Source organism: Anastrepha ludens, chromosome 4 (genome assembly GCF_028408465.1).
Source record: "Anastrepha ludens isolate Willacy chromosome 4, idAnaLude1.1, whole genome shotgun sequence".
In the NCBI taxonomy this organism is placed as follows: domain Eukaryota; kingdom Metazoa; phylum Arthropoda; class Insecta; order Diptera; family Tephritidae; genus Anastrepha; species Anastrepha ludens.
In genome coordinates, this window is record NC_071500.1 from 127,112,390 (window position 1) to 127,128,421 (window position 16,032).

The window sequence follows — 16,032 nt, forward strand, 5'->3', positions numbered from 1 at the left end:
TTATTCTCTGACTGTAATCCAACTTTCTCGATTCATGAGGGATCTACAGTTTTAAGGCGACTCCGAACGGCAAATAGTTTTTATGAGGCGATTTTTCATGGCAGAAATACACTCAGAAGCTTTGCCATTGCCTGCTGAAGGGCGACCGAACCTACTCGCTTCCGAATGGTAGTCACGCACCAACCCATTCTGCTACAGCGGCTGCCTGACAATATAATTTTCATTCAGCTGATGCCTGTTTCTAACATGGGGTGTCTTTTTGACACCTTAACGATTTTACAACATTTTCAAATTTTTCAAATTTGAATTACAATAATGTATAGACAAATTTACGTTACAATTTCTATTAGGACTATAGAAAGCCGAAGAATTTTTATATTCGGTTGCTTTCTGCAATATTGCATTTTACTGCAGATCATTGAAGTGATGAGTTCCAAAAATAATTGCACAACATAATTTTTGAGTTTGCCATTACAACATTCACGACCCTCTTACCCTCAAGGGAAGAGTGGGAACGCGACAATGTAAGACAGGGCGTGTCCATCCATGTATACACAGATGACTCCAAGCTCGAGGATGGGAGGGTGGGCGGAGGTGTATATTCTGAACATCTGCGGATCTTCCTCATTTTTCGGCTCCCCGACTACTGTAGTGGCTCTCAGACTGAACAGATGGCAATAATGAAAGCCGCGACACTGGTACAGTGTGATGCGATATCTGGAAATGATATTTACATTTTCACTGATATTCAGACGAGGATAAAATCCCACACAAAGCAGTAGACAACCTCCAAGGTAGCCATGAAATGTCGCACATCTCTTAACGAGGTGACTGAGTAATTTCATCTAAAGGTGACATTGGTTCCTGGCCATTGTGACATTGAGGGTAACTGCAGAGTCGATGGACTAGCGAGACTCGGCTCCAAACTGACCGATGAGTACATAGGCAATGACATAGAGATACCCTTACAAACATGTAAGCTACTAATCCCTGAAGAAAACGTAAGAGCAGCGAACGAAAGATGATGGAATGAAACCACCTGCAGAATCGCCCGACATTGTGGCCGGCTCTCAATGCTAAACGCATAGAATCTCTACTAAGCCAAAATAAGCACAGTCTTAGCACACTGATCTCAGTCATAACGGGACACTACCTAATAGGTAGACACGCCCAGAGAATAGAGGTACAAACACATGACTTCTGTATGCTGGAAAAGTTTAGGCAAGCAGCAGTAATTACCGTAAAGGATGTAAATATCTACTCTATCTACAGCCAAGCAGCAATTAAGGCCTTGGGCTCGTTGTTTGTGCTTTCGAAATTAGACGGGAAATAGCTGACATCTCTCTCGATTGCATTCGACTACTTCAATTATTAAGCTCATTTAGGTTCACGGTCATAGCAGCATAGAAGGAAAGTGCTGGGCTGATGAGCTGGCTATACGGGGGACCTCTGAGATGGTTTAATCACAAAATGAGAGAATTGGAGTCTCCTTGAGAACCTGCGTTCTGCTCCTGGAATGATGGGCCTCATGTCAACTTAGCGAGTACTGGGCTAGTGCGCAAAAGTGCAAAGTCGCGAGATCCATCTGGCCACGGATATATCCGTGGCGCTCGAAGGGACTTCTAAGGCTAACAAAGTCGCAGCTCTCGAATTTGGCAGGTATCCTTTCGGGCATTGCACGTTAGGTGTCCATGCGGTGAGGGTTGGGAGGAAAGTACTTTCAGCAGAAGCTGTGGAATAATAACAGTACCTTCTTCTCAGCTGCCCTGCTCTGGGCGGGCAAAGATTTAGACATCTCGGTTCTTACATTTTTGCTACACCTGCGGATACTGCGGGTTTGAATATCACACCTCTGGTGAAATTTTGAATATTTGTCCAAGTGGGCCCCTGGCAAGGTGGCCTCCCTTTATTCTAACCTAACCATACGAAAGCAACGCCCGTTAATCGGTTTGGTAAAACAACAAAAGTTAGAAATCAGAGACCTACCATATCCATCCAAATGTTTAAAGAAAATCGTATCTAGTGTGGCATGAGGTGTTCGGCGTTTTGTTAAAATTGATAACTCCATTTCGTGTAAACCTAGTTTCTTCAGTAAAAAGGATATTGTCAAGAAAGCCCCCGCCTTTCACCATCATTACGTTGATGATTAAATTTATTTAAGGTCTCTACTCATTGTGCATATCCAAACAAGAGGGCCACTAATAAAACCATGCAAGGAGCTAAAAAAAAGACTAACTTGCCATATCTCCAAAACTGTTAGTATGCGGGCCCTTATTCACTAAAACTTTTTTGCTTCTTTTGTTCCCTACTTTTTCCTCCTTAGATGTCAATCATATTACTGTTTTTACCACCCTGTATATAGTACATACCTCCCTCACATCACTTCGACTATTCAAGCAAACTTACGTAATAAGATTCAAAATTGGTACCAAAATCAGATATTGAGTTTAATGCGATTAAATTAAAGGCCTACTTATAGAAGTTATCACATGAGTGGTTGCACAAGTATCCACACGTACATTACATTATGTATAGGGTCCGCCATATAACTTTACGGAATTAATTAATTAATGCTATAAAAAAGAAACTACCCAATATTTTTCCAAACTGTTTTTTTTTTATTTTGAAGTACAATCCTTCCGGTTAATGATGGAACACAACTTCATTCATATGGCTGCCTCGGCTAGCCATGCACCATCCCATACGATCGGTCCAATTTTTCAACACATTTTCGATTGTATGCGGCTGTATTTCAGCTATGACATCGCGTATGTTGGTCTTCAATGTGCATCAATTGTTGCTGGTGAATGCATCGGATTTTCTTCGAGTGCGTGCGGGTTTTCTGAGCCCCAAATGCGGCAATTTTGCTTGTTAACATACCCCGTAATTTTCGTACACATTCTGCAACATTACCATGATTTTCAAAGTAATGTCGCAATATTACCCAGCGTTCTTTGAGCGTATACACAACCATTTTCGTTCAGCGGAAGAATAAAACTAATTTTCTGTCAAATCAGATGGCAGCTAAGTGTTACACTTCTTCAAATAATACCTAGTTCAAATCCGTAACGATAGATGGCGGGCCCTGTACATACAAACATAACTAAATTATAACTTAGAGTGCTTTATGGACGGTTGGTAACCGAATTGAAACTACAAAAATTGTATCAGCCTTCAAATCATAATGAACAGGCACCTAGAAATGGCACGTAGTACAGAAGAAGCAGTAAGGAGCTAATGGATATACATATTAATCCAAAAATATTTTAGAGTCAAATGGCATAAAAGAAAAATATCTTTCAAGCAAAACTTACTTGCTTAGATAATTAAAGAAATATAGAAGTATTTAAGGACGAGTGAGGCTGAGTTTTCATGCCCACATTTTGGGAAGTATTTTTGCAATTAACTCGATCAGGATTATATTGGCAACAATGGCGACAGATCACTCGTGGTGATGGGAGAGCAATTCGCTTTTCATTTTTCATGGGTATAATCTCTTCCGCTTCCCGATAATGCTTCCTAAATGAAGCGGAAGTGGAAACATTTCAGTACCTGTAACACAGCCAGACGAATGCAGTCAGAGTGGAATATAAGGAATTCGCTTGAGCTACTTAAGAAGAAAAGATAAGCTGCATGCATCAACTGCTGTAAAGAATATGCACGTCTTAAATTTAATTACGCACTGCCCAAACTACGCAAAGCATTAAAGAATAAATTCTAGCAAGGAAATTTTGTGAAAGGCTGAAACTCACCTTCACTAAAGTGGTTATTCAGCCCTATCATAGAATCCGTCGTAGAAAACCTTCGAATACAAAAAAATGTAATCGTGGGATCCATATGAACACGGAAAAAGTGCTGCCAAACTCAAATGTCAAATTTTAATATTTCGACAACAGCTCACTTCAATGTAAAGAAGACAATTTGGCAAATAATCTTAAAGTTTTTTGTTAAGGGGACAGATACCTGTAAAATTTCGAAAAAAAAACTCTCTAGATATGGACGAACCTTTGCCTTTTTGATAAAGAAAAAGTTTACTCAAATTCGGTTTAAAATAGACTTATCAAAAATTACCGCTAAAATAAAACTGCATTTACATACGTTTTTAGTTTCATTGAAGACAGCACAAGCTCAGCCAGGTCGTCGTCCATAACTCCAGTTCTCCAACTATCCTCTGTTTTACGGTTTCTTGCGGAGGGAGGCTATCATCACGGAGTTGGTGGCAAAGATTTCAACGTGCCAAAGGGACAGTCGACATTTAGCTACATATGTGCCAAAAGGCGTATTGGCGTCACTGCAAACACGATTGTGTCCTCAGTGGATAAATCTCGTCATGAGTGGAGCAGACGAAGGAACTAGCAGCTTTATAAGCCTTAATGTATTGAATAACGATCCAACGGCTCCGCTGGTTAGGTCGTATCCTGCGGATGGCTACGTAAGCTCCAGCTTTGCGGTTATACGAAGCGCTAACTCCTGGTGGTGCAAGAAGAGAAGAAAGAAAATGTAGTGCACAACGTTGAAAAAGCCAGTGGAGAAGCATTAGCCTTCACTCGGCGTTCCTAATGGGTGTCAGCTATCAAGAAAAAGCAGAAACTACTTTTTTGTACGCAACTGGTTACAAGTGAATCATTGAAAGTATTGCCCACCGCTAGCTACTACTTTTTCTCATTTTTCTTGTAGATCTCATATACCGTCGCGGTAAAACTATTCATATTTTGAGGCTATCCACGGATCAAGCCATTTTTTGATGTCTTCGTATAAATATAACTGCTGGTCAGGTATAACATGTGCCATCGATCGGAATAGGTGATAATCGGACGGCACAATATCTGGAGAATATGGCGGGTGGGGTAAGATTTCCCATTTCAGGGTTTCCACGTAGGTTTTAACGGGTTTGGCAACGTGGCACTTTTTCATGCCCCTCCGCGTATTGCGGCCGCTTCTCGCGCAGTGCTCGGCTCAATCGCATCAATTGAAGTCGATACCGATCCCCAGTGATGGTTTCGCTTGGTTTTAACAGTTCATAATAAATAACACCAGCTTGGTCCCACCAAATACATAGTATAATATAACCTTCGCAGCGTGAATATTCGGCCGAGGCGACGACGTAGAAACATCCCCATGACTCTCTTTTCTTTGGATTGCTGTAATGAATTCATTTTAGCTCACCCGTCACGATGCGATGAAGAAAATCCTTCCTTTTTGCTGCTGGAGCAGTTGTTCACAGGCGAAAAAACGACGTTCAACATCCCTTGGTTTTAACTCATAAGGAACCCAAGTCCCCTGTTTCTGAACCATTCCCAAAGCATGGGAATGGATTGGCGGGTAACTCCTACTACTGAGGCAAACTCTTATTGCATTTGACACGGATGCTCATTGAACAATTCCCCCAATTCAGCGTCTTCGAAGGTTTTTGGCCTTTCTTCACGCGGACGGTCGTCAACATTGAAATCACCGTCTTTGAAGCGACGGAACCAATCTCGGCACGTTGTTTCACTTAAAGCAGCATCTCCATAAACTTTTTGTAGCTCTCGATGCGCTTCAGCCGCCGTTTTTTCGAATGAAAGAGGAAAATCAACAATTCCCGCAAATGACGATTATTCAGCATATGATATCAAAACAAAATCCCTAATGTGTCGAAGCAGTTTGTTTACCATATGTCTAAGCTTGGTTTATGACGTTTAGGTTATGTTAGAATCGACTAGCACACACTGTTGGCGGCATTTATTGGCAAACAGCGGGAACTTAGTTGCGCACCTAATAAATTTGGCCGAAAGCGCTCAATCTTTTACTGCTCCATTAATTTTTTAATATATTTTTTTCGCTATAAATAAGAATTTAAAAGCCACAAACGGATATTTAACAGTTTTGTTTTTACTAAATATTTTGCTTTGAGCGGAACTTAACGACATTACTATTTTAAGCTTCAAATTCACTTTTACCAAATCATTTTTAGGCAGTTGCCATTTCGTAGAGAAACCAAAACAAAAGCGACAAAAAGCCGTTCATTTTAGTCTAGTCTATGCCTATTCAAGTTTTCATTTCCTTGATTCTTTTAACACAAAACATGCAAAGTAGGTCAAATATTTTTACTGCTTTTAAAGTAGTTCCTATTTTAACTACAAAAATGACAGTGAGTCGCGCTTTTTAGCTACTTTGCATTAATTAAAATTATGTAATTAATTCAAACCGCAACATTTTGACTATACGAAGAATATGTGTGTGTGTGTGTGTACATACAGTGAGTCTCGAAATGTGAACTAATATTTTTGATTCAGACAGCTGCTCCTCTTATTTGTGACGTGCGCCTTGATGTTGTTCTAGAAATGGAGTCCAAGTCCACGATGAACGGTCATGCAGCACTCCTCTATAAAATCACTGCTGAAGTCAGACCATTTATATGAAACATTTATCAGTATTTATATGGCAGTTTTCACTGATGCCTCCTCACTGGGTAAGAAATTTCATGAGCGTTGAAGTGAGACAGCTATATACTACTTATAAAACTAAAACAGCAGACAGTTACGAAACCCGCAATAGTATAACTGTGTGCCGAAGAACGGTGCTGCTTTTTCGCCGGAATTGCAAAATTTATTATATTTTAAGACTTCCGCCAAAATATTGAAAATACCTAAAAAATCGAATTTCTTATAAAAACAAAAATTAAATAAAAATTAAAACTAGTTTTTGAAAGTATTTTTTTGAATAAACCAACTAGAATCAATTAAGAGTTTAAGCTTAAAAAGTGTGCGTAAAAATGTTATCAACAGAATCAAAACAATGAGATTTTTTGAAAACAAAATGACGCAAAATGAATCACCCTATGGAAAGACTTATAAGAAACTCTACAAATGACGTCGCACCTCAATCATATTTGACACTTCTGAACTACATAGACAGCTGCAGTATACAAACAGACAAACAATGGGACGCATAAAGGTCAGAAGAAAGATTTCCATCAGTCAAACAAACTTTTTTTTTTCAAAAACCAAATTGGATGGTTATTTTGTGCCACCTTGTATTTTCAATTCCGGAATTTTTGTATCCACCTCTCTTTTTCTCTTGGTGCACACTTTTAAGCCTCACTGTTCATATATTTATAGGTTTTTTTTGCAGAGCCTCCGTAAGAAGTATTCGCGTGGCGTGTCTGTGAACAAATTATAATTCTAGCTTGACCGCATAAAACTCACAATATTTATAAATTAATTGGCTGTAAAAAATACAACTTACAACTATTCAAAATCGCAATCTATTCAGCAAAGTTGGTTAATAACCTCCAGCAAGAACGTTGACTTGACTTTAGACTTTGAAAACAGTAGCGACAACTGCAGAAATGCTTATATTTACACTTATATATATTATATGTATGTATATCATGCATACATACATACGTTTGAGCTTGTATGAATTACCTCTTTTGAGTATTTGATAGGCATGCAATCATAGCTACCGTTTGTAAGGTTGTTGGGGTGTGTATCAGTGCTTGCGACATCTGTGGTTGCCTTAAAACAAACTGGCAGCTAAAGAATTAAAATTATGTGGAGCAAATTGTGTCTTGGGGCTTACACATACATACATACATATGTAGATACGAGAGAATTTGGCAATAATAAAAATATACCAAAAAGCCGACGGGCATGCGAAATACGACAACAGTGACCTCTCGGGTAGGCTTTACATAAATCGAGCCAAATAATGCATAAATAGTAAAGCGAAATACACAATACGGTAAAAAATCAAAGGAAAAATTAAAAATGAAGAATAATAAATACAATAAATAAAAAAAATTTAAATAAGAAATAGTAAATGGAAAATACAAATAAAAATGAAAAACAAAATATAAAAAATTAAAAATTAAAATTAAAATATAAAAAATAAAAATAATAATATAAATACCAAATAAAAAATATAAAATGAAAAATAAAAATTGAGAAATGAAAATTATAAATAAAGAATAAAACATTAAAAATAGTAAATGGAAAATACAAATAAAAATGAAAAACAAAATATAAAACATTAAAAATTAAAATATAAAAAATAAAAATAATAAATAATAAATACGAAATAAAAAATATAAAATGAAAAATAAAAAATGAGGAATGAAAATTATAAATAAAGAATAAAACATAAAAATGGAATATAAAAAATAAAAATACGAAATTAAAAATACAAAATATAAACTTGTTGTAGTATGAAAGTAAAAACAGAAATTAAAAACTAGAAAATAAAAAAGAGATATTAAAAGCTAATAATAAAAAACAAAAAATAAAAATTAAAAATTTAAATAAAAAATTAAAAATGAGGAATAAAAAACGCAATAAATATAATAGAAAAAGTTACAAATGAAAAATAGAAAATGAAAAATACAAACAAAAAACAACCAAAAAATAAAAATAAAAAATACCAAATAAAAATAAAAAATGAATAATGAAAAATAAAAAATATAAAATGAAAATTAAAAATTAAAAATGGAACATAAAAAATATAAAAATAAAATATGAAAAAATACAAAATATAAAATAAAAATAAAAAAATATATATAAAAACAAACAAAATGTAAAATTATTGTAATATGAAAATAAAAACATAAAATAAAAAATAGAGAATAAAAAAGAAATATAAAGCTAATAATAAAAAAAAAAAATAAAAATTTTAAATTAAAATGAAAAACAAAAAATGAGGAATAGAAAATGCAATAAATAAAAAAGTTACAAATAAAAAGTAGAAAATGAAGAATACAAATAAAAATGAAAAACAAAATACAAAAATAAAAATAAAAAATACAAAATAAAAAAAAATTTAAAATAAAAAATTCAAAATATAAAATGAAAAATAAAAAATTAAAATTAAAAATTAAAACTGGAATATGAAAAATATAAAAATAAAAAATAAAAACACAAAATAAAAAATTCAAAATATGAAGCTATTGTAATATGAAAATTAAAACAGAAAATAAAAAATAAAAAATAAAGAATAAAAAAAAGAAATATTAAGAGTTAATAATAAAAAACGAAAAAGTAAATGTCAAAGAAAATATAAAATGTAAATTAGAATTGAAAAATGAAATACAAAAAATATAAAGTAAAAATAAAAGACGATAATGCACATAATATTATTTGGGGCAGTACAAACAACAACACACGAGGTGAGCATCTCTTTGATTATGATCTAGGGAATAAGCTTGATATATGTAATAGAGGTGATGTCCCTACGTTTCTTAACTCGTCTAGAAGAGAGGTACTCGATATTACTCTTGCTAGCGAATCATGTACACAACTGGTGCAGGACTGGAGCGTTGATAAACAGCACTCTTTTTCCGACCACCAATATATAACATTCACTTTAAAAGCCGAAACGGCAAAACCCATGAAGTACCTTAACAAAAAACGTGTGAATTGGATCAAATATAAAGAACATCTTGCCAATGGACTTCCTGATATCAGGCAGTTTGAAATGGCAAATAAAAACGATATCGAAAACGCTGTCAACATGATAACGAAGACGTGTCAAAGCGCAGCACGACAATCTTGTCCCCTGACAAAAACAGGAGGTAAGCATAAACCTTTTTGGTGGACTCCAGAAATCTCAGAACTTCGCAATCGAACTCGGAAACTCTTTAACCAATCTAAAATAACAGACGAATGGGAAGAATATCGACAATGTCTCAAAGACTTTAAGAAAGCTGTCAGAAGTGCAAAACGTACATCCTGGCGATCATACACTCAAGAATTAGAGAACACCTCAGAAGTAAGCAGACTACGCAAGATTCTTGCATCAAACCCAGTCTCTCCCAGTTTTATCATGACTCAAGATGGAACTTGGACTACTTCAACTGACCACACTCTTAGAATACTTCTAGAATCTCACTTTCCAGGCTGTGTTGCCAACTTACCTGCACTTCCCAGCACTCTTCAGAGCAATTATGGGAATAGATCAGATCTAATCAGCTCTAATAGCATCTCTACAGCAATACTAAGCTTTAAAAAATTTAAATCACCAGGTCCTGACAACATCATTCCAGCAGAACTTCAAGAAGGACTGGAAATTCTACTGCCTTGGTTAACAAGGATCTTTAACAAGTGTTTAAATCTCTCTTACCTTCCGACAATTTGGAAGAAATCGAAGGTAGTATTCATTCCGAAAACGGGGAAACCTTCACACTGCAAAGCAAACGACTTCAGGCCCATTAGCCTAACCTCTTTTTGCTTAAAGGCTTTTGAAAAAGTCTTAGATGAGCAAATCAAAACCCAACTTGATACTAAGTTGATCTCTGAGGCACAACATGCCTACACTAAAGGGAAATCGACTGAAACGGCACTTCATTGGTGCAAACAGTGGAAACTTCCCTTCACAATAAGGAGTACTCTCTTGTCGCATTTATGGACATAGAAGGTGCATTTAATAATATTGAACCCAACGCTATTTTGTCTGAAATTGCCAAATTGGGTATTAATTACTCCATCCGAAAGATGATCGAACAAATGCTCCAAAATAGAATAATCACTTCAGACCTTGGGTTAAGCCGCATGAGAATGTACGCCGTCAAAGGCACTCCTCAAGGCGGAGTACTTTCACCCCTTCTCTGGAATCTCGCTGTAAACAGTTTGCTTCGAAATCTCGAAAAAGCAGGCTGCAAGGTTGTAGCCTATGCAGATGATATTGCTCTCTGCGTGTCAGGCAAACACCTGAATACCCTCACTGAGCTCATGCAACGCTCAATCAATATTCTGTCAAAATGGTGCACCGAATGCGGACTAAATGCGAATCCAGCAAAGACAGATCTTGTTCTTTTCAATAGGAAACAACAATCTCCTCCACTGCAAACAATAACTTTAAAAGGGGAATCATTACTTCTATCTGATTCAGCTAAATATCTAGGAGTTATTCTAGATAGGAAGTTGAGTTGGAAATTGAACATCGAAAACAGATGTAAAAAGGCTTTCATAGCTCTTTCTACGTGTAAGAAAGCTATAGGCAAAACCTGGGCTTTTTCACCTCGGATCATTTATTGGATATATACCTCGATCATCAAACCGATACTCTTCTACGGTGTGGTTGTATGGTGGACAGCACTGGAAAAACGGTGTAGAGTAGCCACAATTGATCGAGTTCGAAGAACAGCCTGCCTCCTGATAACAGGATGCTTAAGTACAACACCGACTAAGGCTCTAAACACGTTGCTTCACTTGTTCCCTATCGATCTGGCTGGCAAAGCGTTTGCAGCGAAAGCAGCGACACGCATGAATGCTATATCGAAATGGAATAAGTATCTTCGCCATTCGGCCATACTGAACAGGAACACTGTTATCTCTTCCGACATAGACTATCATGTAAGTCTTCCATCACCACCCTTGCTATTCTCCTGTTCACTCCCAACTAGGGAAGAATGGAAGACAAATCTTACCGAAATCGATGGTCCTCTGATTATATATACAGATGGTTCAAAACAAGACGGCAAAGTGGGATTTGGAATATTTTCCAATTCCCCTCACATCAATCTATCATTTAGATTACCCGACTACTGTAGCATATTCCAAGCGGAAGTATGCGCTATCTGGTATGCTGCGAAAACTGTCTTAGAAAATAGAATATCACTAGAGGATATCCGCTTTTTCACCGACAGTCAAGCGGCCGTTCGAGCACTCAGCTCCTCTTGTACCCACTCAGACGTGGTTCGATCCTGTCTCTTATCTCTTATCGAGATAAGTGTTCAGAATTCTGTCCAAGTTATCTGGATACCGGGTCACAGTGGATTCGAAGGTAACTGCAAAGCTGATGAGCTCGCAAGAGCTGGAGCTGCGCAATCAAATGTTAGTAACTTACCCACAATCCACATTCCGCTCTCAACATGTAAAATGCTCATCGATCGAGAGTTTCACAGCATTGCTGATCGGAGATGGCGAGTGGAAACTACTTGCGTTACGACCAGACAAACCTGGCCATCCTACAATCTGAAATAGACAAAAACCCTTATAAGTCTTTCGAAACACGAACTAAGGCATATAACATCTGTTATCACCGGCCACTGCCTTTTGGGCACTCACGCACGTCGGCTCGGGGTTCCTCAAAACGACCTGTGCAGATACTGCGAGGACGAAGATGAGGAAGTATCGAGCAGACATTTGCTGTGCAGTTGTCCGGGTCTAGCCAGAAGTCGACTCGCTCTTCTAGGCTCTCCAACAATTGACAATCTTTCAGTACTCTCGGACCTGAAAATCGAATCTCTCATCAAATTTTCGAAACGAATTAATATCTTTGACCAAAATCTACAATAAAAATCTTGGTTAGGTGGGGAAATCATTTAAAATAATGAGCTCTAGGGCAACACAACGGACCCAACTTGCGGTCTATGTGGCACTCCGATGCGGGGTCACCCTTAAACCAACCAACCAACCAAAAATAAAATATGAAAAATAAAAAATAAAAACAAAAATATAAATCAAAAATTAAAATTAAAATAAAAATACAAAATAAAAAATACAAACTACAAAATATAAAATTATTATAATATGAATATAAAAATAAAAAATGGAAAATATAAGCAAAATATTAAATGTTAATAATAAAAAGCCAAAAAATAAAAGTCAAAAATAAAAAATTAAAATAAATAATTATAAATGGCAAATATAAAATGTGAAATAAAAAATTTAAAAAAAGAGTAAAAAAATAAAGTGTAAAAAATAAAAGAGAGGGGAGGAAGAGGAAAAAGTCATTCAATTTGGCTGCGAGATGAGATCAAAAAGGCGAGATGAGTATTTGCATATAATTTTTTTTTACACAACACAAAATTTATCACGAGGGGCAAAGGATTGGCAACACTGCCCAACTAGACTAGTGTGACTTCACGCACTCTCTGATGAGCGCAATTTTGTTTCTATCATTCTTGGCTCAAAACCGTCTCCTTTGGCAAAGAGGAGAGAGAGGTCGTTAACTAACGACCATGCGCCAATTAAAGAGTTAAAGAAAAAAATAATTATAATCCAATGCGTTCTAGTAAAATAGGCAAGTTGTTTGAGAGTGATTTTTCTTGAGAATTTATTTTCAACACCTCAACGCATATTTTTTCCACGGAAAGTAGGTAAAATGTATTAATTGATGGCTTTTTCCGCATTCGTTCGCATTTTTTTTATGTTTTTCAAAAACTTTCATTATAGAAGAGAATTAATATAGAGATCTAAATAATAATGTTATTCGGAACCAAGCATGGTAACCCTATATGTAAGTAAATAAAAAAAATTCGAAATTTGAAACTTTATTGACGTAAAATGGTTACAAATTTAATATTCAAAATATTGTCCATCGCTTACTACTACTTTTTCCCATCTTTCTGGCAATTCACGGATTCCCTTTGTGAAAAATTCGGTCGGTTTTGCCGCAATCCACGAATCGATCCATTTTTTGACTTCATCGTAATTACGGAAGTGCTGGTCAGCCAGGCCATGTTGCATCGATCGGAAGAGATAGTAATCGGATGGCGCAAGGTCTGGACTATACAGCGGGTGGGGTAGGACATCCCATTTGAGCGTTTCTAAGTATGTTTTGACCACTTGTGCAACATGTGGCCGAGCATTGTCATGTTGCAAAATAACTTTGTCGTGTCTATCGGCGTATTGCGGCCGTTTTTCTCGCAGTGCTCGGCTCAAACGCATCAATTGTCGTCGGTAGACATCCCCCGTAATCGTTTCATTCGGTTTCAGTAGCTCATAATACACAACACCCAGCTGGTCCCACCAGATACACAGCATAACCTTCAGGCCATGAATATTCTGCGCCGACGTCGATGTTGAAGCATGGCCAGGGTATCCATACGTTGCCCGACGTTTTGGATTGTCGTAATGGACCCACTTTTCATCGCCAGTCACAATTCGATGCAAAAAACCCTTTCTTTTGTGCCGTTGAAGCAGTTGTTCGCATGCCATAAAACGGCGTTCAACGTCTCTTGGCTTCAATTCATACGGCACCCAATGGCCTACCTTTCGGATCATTCCCATGGCTTTTAAACGTTTGGAAATGGTTGATTGATCAACTCCCAAAGTTTTTGCAACCTCTTCTTGCGTTTGAGCCGGATCTTGATCGAGCAATTCCTCCAATTCGGTATCCATGAACTTTGGCGGCGCACCCTCGCGTTCTTCGTCTTCCAAGCCAAAATCACCACTTTTAAAGCGTGCAAACCACTTCTGGCACGTTCGCTCAGATAGAGCATGCTCACCATAAACTTCCACCAAGATACGATGACTTTCGGCTGCTTTTTTCTTCATATTAAAATAATGAAGAAGAATTCCCCGCAAAAACACATTATTTGGCACGAAATTCGACATTTTCAAGTGTGGTAAAAATATTGTTGTTTACGCTTCAAATAAAAAACTTATACTGACGTTTGTGCCTTACGACAGTAGCTCTCCAATGAATGTTTGGAAATGTGGATCGATGGAATAATAATCAAGTTACGCCATCTGTTGTAAAACCGCACGAACTTATAAATAGACCTATTATCTTTTGGTCATAAATCACCTTTAGCATCTTATTAAGCCATACAATTTCTTTAAAAATTTAAACTGCATACGTAAGCCATTACACATCAATTCTGCAATGAATCATTCCAACGGCGCGTGTACTGAGTTATACGATTATGGCTTTGGATTAGTGACTGATTTCTGAACAGTGTTTCGGTCACATTTGCCTTAGTGCCAGCATAATCTGCATTTCTTCTTCTTCTTGATTGGCGCGATAACCGCTTACGCGATTTTGGTCGAGTTTAACAAAGCGCGCCAGTCGTTCCTTTTTCGTGCTAACCGGCGCCAGTTGGGCAAACCAAGCCAAGCCAAGTCCTTTTCCACCTGATCTTTCCAACGCAGAGGAGGCCTTGCTCTTCCTCTACTACCACCAGCTGGTACCACATTGAATGCTTTCAGAGCCGGAGCGATTCGAACGACATGGCCCGGTCAACAAAGACGCTGGATCTTTATTCGCTGCACTTGTTCTTACAGGAAAACGTCCTGTCTTGAAACCTTCTGTAGGGCACCGAACTTTCCGGTAGAATTTTCCGGCGTTTTTCCTAAGGACCAACCTCTTAAGCTCCTCGCACTCACGTATTTTGGACTCCCGTTTCTTCCTTCGTTCCTTCTTCTGATAATACATCTCTCTTCCTTTTTTAACTCCCGGTAGGGATCCCACATGGCTGGCGTTGCGCCCGATCGCAGCGAGACTCTATAGGCAGCATCCTTTCTTTGCGCGGCAACATGATATTCCTTGTCGTACCAATTGGTTTGTCGGGCTCACCGAAATCCGATATCTTCTTCGGCGGCGGTACGTAAAGAACGAAAAATGTTGCTCCATTGATCCATCTCTGAATGCAAAAATGAGAGTCGAGTGACGAATCTCCCGGCAGTCTGTTGTGATTGCAGCCCCCGATGTCGAGCATTGTTTGCGCAGTTAGATGTTTTTTGCTACACAGAGGCGTGCGCGTATTTTGGCTGTAACAAGTCGATGTTGGGTCATCGGATCGTACGAACATCTAAAACACTAGAAGCGTGTCTTCCATCTATCACAACATGATCGATCTGGTTTGGCGTTTTTCGATCAGGAGACAGGCACGTAGCTTGCTGTATTTTTTTATGCTGGAATCGGCTGCTGCAGACTATCATGTTTCGAGCCCCGGCGAAGTCGATCAGCCTCTGTCCGTTACGAAACGTTTCGTTGTGCAGGCTGAATTTTCCGACTGTGCTCACCCTGGCAGTGAAGTTACCAAGCACGATTTTTATGTCGTGGCGGAGGCAGCGCTCATGGGAACGTTCCAGGCGCTCCTAGAAGCAATCTTTTGTCGCATCGTCCTTCTCTTCCGTCGGAGCGTGGGCGCAAACGAGCAAGATGCTGAAAAATCTCGCTTTACGCGAATTATTGCGAGACACTCGTCCATCGGAGTGAACGACAGTACTGGGCGACAAAGTTTCTCTCCTACTATAAATCCACCACCGAATTTGCGCTCCTTTACATGGCAGCTGTAGTAGACGTCGCAATGTTCAATGCACTTCTTGC

At 37.9% G+C, this 16,032-nt stretch overlaps 1 protein-coding gene across 3 annotated transcripts in view; it reads right to left on the reverse strand.

Annotated features, from left to right (window-relative positions):
• LOC128861102 (cationic amino acid transporter 3) overlaps positions 1 to 16,032 on the reverse strand; it is an 81,040-nt gene that overhangs the window by 38,722 nt on the left and 26,286 nt on the right. Inside the window, exon 2 of one of the 3 annotated variants that reach the window (XM_054099000.1) lies at positions 4,099 to 4,470. The exons of the other annotated variants lie outside the window; for them this stretch is intronic. The gene's annotated coding sequence lies outside the window, so the exon portion shown is untranslated. The remainder of the gene's footprint in view (positions 1 to 4,098; positions 4,471 to 16,032) is intronic. 3 annotated transcript variants of the gene reach the window in all.